This window comes from Canis lupus, chromosome 13, assembly GCF_011100685.1.
Source record: "Canis lupus familiaris isolate Mischka breed German Shepherd chromosome 13, alternate assembly UU_Cfam_GSD_1.0, whole genome shotgun sequence".
In the NCBI taxonomy this organism is placed as follows: Eukaryota; Metazoa; Chordata; class Mammalia; order Carnivora; family Canidae; genus Canis; species Canis lupus.
The window spans coordinates 34,764,520-34,773,961 of NC_049234.1; positions in this window are offsets into that span (position 1 = coordinate 34,764,520).

The following is a 9,442-nucleotide window of genomic DNA, read 5'->3' on the forward strand; positions in this document are numbered from 1 at the left end:
GGCTATAAACTGGTAATTATTGTCCAAGAACATTCTTTGGATTCTACTTTAAATTTAACTAGAAATCAATGTGTAGAAAATCCCAACGTCTGCAAATCCACACTTCCAAGTAACACCTGACTCAGAGCTCCATTTTTAAATACTTTTGAACCCAATTCTATTAAAATCTGTGGGATGAAGTAAAAAGCCATGCTCAGAGAGAAATGTATAGCATTAAAAGAACATAACAGGAAAAGTCTCAAGTCAGTAACCTCAGTAAGCTAGAAGAACATGAGCAACATAAACTGAAAACTTAAAGCAGAAAACAAGTCAAAATTGGGAAAGCTAAAACTCAACCAAGATTCCTAGAAGTTCCATAAAAGCAATAAACCTTCATCCAGGCTACAAATGACCAATATCGAATGAAAGGAGGGGTCATCACTACTGATCCCATGGACATAACAATAATAATTTAAGGCCCATAACTTTGATTTTTTTTTTTTTTAGATGAAATTGACCAAGTCCATTGAAAGATTGAAACTACCAAAACTCAGACAAGGAATAGATCAAACAAAACCAACCGCAAAAACTTCAAAAAAAAAAAAAATGCACCAGCCCCAGATGACTTTATTTTCTTAATAAATTTATTTCTTATTGGTGTTCAATTTGCCAACATACAGAATAAGACCCAGTGCTCATCCCGTCAAGTGCCCCACTCAGTGCCCATCACCCATTCACCCCCACCCCCCGCCCTCCTCCCTTCCACCACCCCTAATTCATTTCCCAGAGGTAGGAGTCTTCCATGTTCTGTCTCCCTCTCTGATATTTCCTACCCATTTCTTTTCCCTTCCCTTCTATTCCCTTTCACTACTTATATTCCCCAAATGAATTAGAACATATAATGTGTGACTTTAAATTATGCCAAACATCTTAGGGGGAAAAGGCTACCAATTCAGAAATGTATCCCAGAAATCAGATGTAGAGGTAACCCTAATTTGTGCTATAATTCTAGAGTTACTGGCCACATAAAATCAAAGTCCTTACATAGAGGGGGGAAAAGTATAGGCCATTATCCCTCATGCATATAGATGTAAAACTTATCAGTAAGATAACTAACTGAATCCAGCAACACATACTCATGAAAACTGGAAAGCCACCAAAATGTCCCTCAGGTGAATGAATAAACATATTGTGGTATCAAGCACAATGGGGTATTTAATAATTAAATATTAACCTATGAGAATGACATGGAGAGATCTTAAATGCATGGCAGGAAGCAAAAGAAGCCAGTCTGGGAAAATGTACCTACTGGGGAGGTGGAGGCATGAAGCATGGGGGATGGTACCGGGGATTGATACTCTTCTGTAGGATACTCTCATGGTAAGTAGAATATGTCAAGCATTTGTGAACCCCAAAGAACTCTGAAGCATAAAGACTAAGCTTTAATGTTCACAAAATGTGTTTAGGAGTCTGGGAGTTCCCAGAATGGACCTCCTAATGTGACCAAAAATATAGGAATATACTACACAGGTGAGAGAACCACACTTGAGGGGGGCAGGGGAAAAAATTTCCAAACTAAGCAACCGAAAGTGAGTGGAGATGATGGGACTAAAGGCAGAAGCAGATGCACATAAGTAAGCACTCTATTTGAACTGAAACTTCATATATCTGATGAACAACTATAACCGTGCCAAAGTCAGTGCACACGTGTACTTAAAATGAACTATCAAATGAATGGCAGGTGGAGGCCAGGTTCCTCACTGACGTAGGCAGCAGATCCATCTAACGTCTTCCCCTTGCCTACATGGTAATTAGAATTGGAGGCATCCATAGGAGTTCCTATTCATCTTATATGCAGATAGACAAATGTTGCATTTGTCTATCACAGATGTGCAACATGAGTGTACATATGTGTATATGCAAGTTCATATATATGTCTCCTTGCTCTGTCAGCTGGAAGGCCTAGAAGCAAGGACACTCAAAAGTAAAGATTTGGGTGCTAGATGTGCTGCTTGCTACTGATTCCATTCTCTAGTAAAAGGAACCAGGGCTCCTGGAGAAATGGCTGATTCTAGGACCATCTACAAGATAAGCCTGGAATATTTTGCAAGTTAGGGAGTAAGGAAGTGCTCAGTACTTGGGGCGGGAGGGGGGGAATACCTGATATAGGAAGATGTTAAAGGGACAGATGGGCCAACTTAAGAATCCTCCCACCCCCAAAGGCCAAAACTAGAAGAATTTGAGGAGGGGAAAAAAGTAGTATTAGATAGCTTATACTTTAGGCTATAATCTGAGTCCATACAGCAGTATAAGTAAAATGGCTGAATGAAGTTAAGTGGCAGGCAGGGATCGACAAATTTCTAATCCATGTATATAGAGATTCACCCTTAAGGAGGTATACCAAATACCCACTCAACTTAAGGCTGCACATGGTAATTTTGCATCAACAAGAGTGGAAAAAGGAGAACAACTTTAACTGTAGGAAACCTGACACTCAAGCCAGGTGGTTGATGTTAACACCACTAGTGACAAGTCACATTGTCAGTATATACCCTTGATCAAATAGAGTATATCACTAAGTTCTTCCCCAAATCTAGAACCCCAGTTTAGTTACAAGGAAGATATCAGAAATCCTGAGGAATAGTCTACTAAATAGTTGACCAGCAGTCCTCACAACTGGCAAGGTCACCCCCCTCCCCATAAAAAAAACAGAAGTTCTGAGGAAGCCTAAGGAGTCATGACTATGTAATGTGGCATCTTGGAACAGAAAAAGCTCATTATCCAGATATCCTATTTTCCCTAAAAGATGAACTTCAATTAGGCTGATGGTGCCACTTTGCCCAGGACAGAATGCGTGAGTTTATATCTGTCCTCCACCCCCATTTGCCCTTAGTCTAATGGGTACAGGAATACAGAACCTTAGGTGCAAGTCTGAGCTGCTAGGATTCTTCAGAGTTCCTCTCTGTGATTAACAAAAGTGACCCTCCATGGAACTAAAACTGGTAACCAAAGGGTTAACCAGACTAAAATGCAGTTGCAACTTTTTTACCAGATCTCTTATCTTTAGCCTCTAAATTTGTCACTCTCCTTCTTCCAGGAAGCAGATTTGAGGCTTGTTCTCCCATCTCTTGTTTCTCTCAAACCCTTTTCTTGCTGCATACTCCATGTCTCTATGCTTTTTTTTTTCCTCTCCTGAATGTCAGGTGGACAAACTTGGGTCCAATAGTAGGACCTTATCCGGAACTTCATCCTTGTTTGAATTTTCTTTCTTGTTTTACACCCTCTATTAACAACTTACCTTACATGCTTAATGAACCACTTTTTATACCTTCATCACAAGGAACCTGATCTAAGGTACTAGAAGCTCATTGGAAGGGTGGAATCGACCAGGTGGTCAACAGATGCATGGTGGTAAATGGAGTGTTGGAAGCTCCTGCCATGGTGACACTATAAGTAAAGTTCTCACCCATGGGGAATTGAGATGAGCTGGAGGGGGAAAGGTTTCTCTGCTTGTTAATCCTATACTTGGAAGATCCAGGGGGAAGTGGTAATGAAGACTGTAAGGCAAAATGGAGGCAGAAAATGAAAGACTCAAATCAACCAACAACAAATGTAAGGTGTAATGTGAAAATTCAAAAAGGCTTCATCGCCTCATCTAAAGAGACCTTCATTTCTTATGGCCAGACCACAGATGAGCCCCAGCATATAATTGTAAAAATAAGTTTCAGAGAAGGCTGTATTTTTGGCCTGAGAAAATTAGCTATGCCCAAGCCAAGGCCCTATGAGAAGGAATGGCAATCAGACACTTGTACATCCACCCACAGAACATCACATGATATCATTTAAAAACCTAGATCTCCTGAACTCTGGGCATGTAAAATTTGACCACTCACCCCTGCTCTGGAAGACAGCCCCCCTCTATTTATTGATGGTCTGTGCAGAAGTTCAACTAAAGCAGGTAAATCAAGAGAATAGAATCTGCCCTGCATAATATCTGCCCTTCCTCTGCTCCTGGATTCAAGACCAATAACTAAGGTCAAGTCTCATGACCCAATTGGGGTAAAGCTATCAATGTTCAAAGAATAACAGGCTGCTCAAAATAGCTGCAAGATCAGACCAAAAGGTATTATTGGGAACCAGGAAACTATACCTGGGGGGTAGATCTGGGTACTGGACCAGAAAAAAAAAAGGTGAAAAAGTAAGGAACATAGAGAATTCTCCCATGGTTTGTGATTTAATGCCTTGGCAAGGGTCCTTGGGGACAACTTTACATGTTGGGAAGGGTTCTAAAAACAAAGGGGAAGTCAAACAGAATAAGGTGGAGATGCTAGAATTGTCTTTGTCTTAAGGAAGTGGTCAGAAGGTCTGGCAAGACACAGTAGAACTGATCTGTGTGAGTCTAATAAGCCCATCAACTGACTATTTTTAGAGGGGCCTAAAAGAATCTGTTCTCAAACCTATGAGGGGAGGATATTGACATTGTTGAAACTCAGCAGTAGCTGTCCTTTTTGAGATGGTTATGTGAGGAGGTGCTGTTATAGAGCTGGTGTCAGCAGGTTGGTGGGATGCAGAGGGTTTGGAGGGACTACCAACTATCAGAGTCAAAGCTTACCTAATCCTATTAAATGGTGAGACCACAGGGACAACCAAGGGCCTTTACTTACAGGAATCCAATACCCTATGGAGTTCACAAGGACAAGATGGATAGGCAGTTAAAGGAATTGTGTTTGAAAACACATGTGCATATGTGTGTATGTGGAGAAAGGAGGAGCAGGAGGCTAAAGAAAGTCTTGACTACTCTCAACTTTCAAAACTGAGCCAGTTCAGCCTGAGGACCTATATATCAAAGTTCACCTTGAGAGATCTACCAATGTCATAACACCTGTAGTTACTTAAACAAAATCTGAAACACCTCTAAGTACTTTTTCTCTATCCTTCTCAAAAGGCTTGATGGAGAAAGAGCACCTGCTTGTTTAGAGATTTTGGATATAGATATGAGCTGAGTTGATTCACCAGAGGGCTTTTGGGACCTCTGAAGAATATGAATTTGGGGGCAGGTGAGAGTGCTGACCAACAATAGTACCAATGGGGCAGTGAGCCAATTTGCTAGTCATTTCTCCAGTTTCCAAATGTATAATCAGGGTGGACAGTTAGCAACTGACCAAATCCTCACTAGTTCTTTGATCCATGGGATAGAAGATAATATAGTGGGAAAGAGCCAAATGGAATGCATAAAGTAGACCATCTCAGCCAAGATGGTCTCCATAAAGGTCTCCTACAGCATGGAAGAGGTAAGTGCCGCTCTCAAAGATGTAGGGAGTCGGGGGCCATTGTAGCCCAGAATGACCCTTTGAAAAGCCAGGTGAGGTGAATTGCTATGTATGATTCTCAAAGCAAACACCTCCAGGCTGCCACTGGGCCTGCTCAGACTCCATCCTAGGTAGCTGGAGGTGCCTGGAAGTTCACATCTCCCTAGATGACCACAGCTGGAAGTTGAAAATCTCCTTACTTTCAGGAAGATGTCCCATCCTCTTGGCCTGTTTTACTTCAGCCATTGTGTGGTTTTTAGCTGCATGCAGGTAGGACCCCAAAGCAAGTCACCCCAGCTACACAAAGCATCTTCCCTTTTGGCATAGCAGCTTTTCTTCCCTCAGCATGGAGTTCATCACTGTGTATTAACCTCTTCTCTTTCCCACCCTGAGAGAGAGAGATCTTTATTCCATTTCAGAGATGAGGAAACTAAGCAAGTCACCTAGTTTTTCTGTACTTCAAAGACCCATTTTGATTAAGTTTTGAGGTCTCTTCCTAATTATATTCCCATTACCTGAGAAGTTTTCATGGTGGTGATAGCTGAGGAGGTAATCTTTCAACACTGCACAAAATTGGGCAGCCCAATATTTGGATCTATGCTTATTCCACCTCCCTCGTGAAGATAACCTAAGCCCTATGCCCTTGTCTGTAAAGTTCTCTGCCAGGTAGGTCTAGGTGACTTACCCATGGCTTCTGTGCCTGTTTTCCCACCTTCTAAATGAAGAGCATTTGAGTAGATCAGCTATTTTCTAGATGTTGTGATCTTCGACCTTCCCCCTCCCCCCCCGCCCAGAGGGAGTTAACAGTCTTTCTTAGATTTTATTCATTTGAGAGCAAGAGACTTGAGCAGGGGGGAAGGGCAGAGGGAGAAGCAGGCTGCCTGCTGAGCAGAGAGCCTGATGTAGGGCTTGATCCCAGGAGCCTGGGATCTTGATTTGATCTGAAAGATGTTTCACCAACTGAACCACCCAGGTGCCCCCAAGGTCATTTCTAACATTTACTACATTTCTAACATTTACTTTGACTACTCCCCCCTACCCCACTCCCACCTCTGCCCAGTTTTGATGGTATGTTTATTCATCTCCTAAATACGAGTGAGGTAAAAGTCAAATGAGGGGAAAGTGCATTTTAAACAGAATACAATCACTAACCCCCTCACATGCATGCATATATACATGCACACAAGAGTGGTAACAAATCTAGTCACTGCCACGTGGCTTCAGTAAAACCTCTATTTTTGGATTTACCACAACCTTCCCCAGTCCATTAGCGGGTGGAGTACATTAAAATCCTGACAAGTTTGCAGATGTATCATGAATCTTCAGGTTTAAGAGCTATTTTTAAAATAGTAAAATAAAACGTAGCCCTGAAAAACCTAGAAGGAGAGCAAATCATGACACCCCAGAAGTGAACTGGGTTGGGGAGGGGGAGGGAGAGAGGATGCTAACATCCTCTAGTCCTTCTGCTAAACTGAGGTTTCTCAGCAGATATACAGGGTAGATGTTATAAATAGTCTGCTTTCAGAAAGTGTCAGAAGCAGCCTTTTATTTTTAGCATATAGTGGGAACTAGTCTGAGTCAGGGTCATACCAGAGTTCAGGTGAAGGTCCCTGCTTGTGATGTTCTGGCCCCACCCATCTTAGGTTAGCTGGATCCCTATTCTCAGCTCCCTTTCTGCTTCTAAACTGCCCTCCAGCTTAGGGTGCTGAATCTTTCCTAATGTGCACATCTGTGAATCTGGATGGAAATCATTCTCTTATACTCAAATGCAGGGCTGCATCTCCCCACCCACTGGGTATGATGCTGTAACTTATTTCCCTGTTACCTTAAAGTTAAGAAGACTTAGGAATTCCAGAATGCTTAGGAATGCTCCTGTATTTTTAGAGTTCACACTGTCCATCTGCATATTGCTCTAGGGTGTGCAAACTTTACATGTAACTAGTAGGGGTTAGAAACTTTTAAGTAGCTAATTCATTAACCTATCCCTTAATGTGCCAAGATATACAAATGGTGTGGCATTATATCCATTCTCTTGAGTTCACAAAGGATCAAGTCCAGTTTTAGAGGTCCCGTCACGATTATTTTGCAGGAACTATGTGGGCTGGCAGGAAGTGGAGGAGGAAACTGGTGGAACAGAACTAGTATTTCCTCACTATCACATGAGATTGGAAGAAAAATTTGCTGACCTCCCTGAGTTTTGTATGGATCATAGGCAGTAACTTGTGAATCAAATTTGACTTTAAAATTCCAAAGTCTAGCTACTAGTCAGCCAGTCACTCAACATACAAAAAACAAAACCTTTTTCATGATCTTCAGGTGGAACTCCTTTCTACTGCGGCTCTTCCTCCCTAAATGTGGATTTACCCCTGCTCTGAGCTCCATCTCTTCATGGATTAGAGGGAAATGTTCTTACAAGTAACTTCTGAGATGGGAATAGAATTATAATAAATAGGACTGTTAGACCACCTGTTCTCTGAAGTGTGGCCATAAATCCTAATGATGGGCACATGATCACGTTCTACACCAGTGACCTCAGATTCTGGCTGCTTCAGGGGGTGTGTTCCATGAAGTAAGCCATGTTGTATGTGGAATCTTAAAGGGCCCCAAAGATCACCACCAGCAGGAGGTGGGAAGCAAGTGGAACTTGCTGGGTGACACCGGGGAAACCCCTTATACACCACCTGCCCCAGCCCTGTGAGTGAGCAGATACGGGTGGTGTGACAGGGATGGGAGGTTCGTGGTAGTCTTCACACAGATCAGCGGGGCAGCTATTCCAGGATTCTGGGGGGCCTGTCTTGAAAGAAACATAGAAAAGGTCAGTAGGATGAAATCCATCCTTGTCCTAGAACAGTTCTGATCAGACAACTGCTACAGATCTCTCCCATTCTCCATTTTGGATGCTGTCGTCTTTATCTGGCACCTATGCTAGGTCCAGAATCTCATTCCTGAAACTTTGAATCCATTTGCACTTACTACTAACCATGAAAACTAAGCAAAAGAGCTCCAAAAAGTAGCCAAATGGGTTACTTGAGTGTTGCCATATTGCTTTCTACTCCTTTACAGAGCAAGCTATCCCATCTCTTGATAATTGGGACTAAGTACTCTGAGCAAGACAGCAGCACTTCTTGTATTCCTATCTCTCGACATAAGCAGCCTGAAGTTCCCAAAAGCTACAGCTTACTTATGTGCCCCCTCATGGTGAAATGATTCCCTGTTGGGTTGGGGGATCAGGACAATAATCCTGCAAAGCCCAGATTTGGGCAGTAACACAAATGTGCCAAGTGAGACCTTTGGAGTGATGTTAAGCAAGGCCCCAATGGCTACTATCCTTTTGTGTCCCCAGGAGGGAAAAACCTGTATGTCTGAGAATAGTGTTCATGTTTATTTTAGTGCATCTACTACATCCTGGAGGCTGGGTCTAGGTCACCCTAGAGCTTCCTCTACCCACCCCCTTCCCAACCCACCATGGCTGTTCATGCTGCATCAGATGGGCAGTGCTAGGTCCAACAACTTGCATACCTGTGATCAGCCTTCCTGTTAGGTAAAGTGCATACCCTGGTCTAATGAGGGATTATAGAAGGTCCAGACCAGCAGATCAACTACTCAGCAAGATCTTGGAAAGGAACACTGGCCAAGACCCATAGGAAAGGCAAACCCTTACGCAGAACACCCAGAGGATCGGACCTAAATAACCTAAATAAGCTACTGCCCCTTCTATAATGGAACATGTTCACCATACTCCACTTACCTCTGGGTTGGTTTCCTAGAGCAATGGCACTATTCCAAGGGTTGGCTTTGGTCCCTGTTGTCAGTAGGCAGGTCCATCAGAGACCCAAGAATTTAATCAACCTTGGTAAACGGGAGCCTGTGTTGTTCGGCCCAAGCATAACTTCCATCCCTGTCACCAGTTACTTGGCCACCCCTTTGCTGACACAAGGAACGCAGGGACAAATGACAGGATGGCTTATGTCAATTGGTTGTCTTTACATGCCCCTCATTCAGATGCTAATATCTTCAAAAGAGATCTCAACAGACTCAGAAATTGGGTGATGGGCACTGAGGGGGACACTTGACGGGATGAGCACTGGGTGTTATTCTGTATGTTGGTAAATTGAACACCAATAAAAATTATTTTATTAAAAAAAAAAGATCTT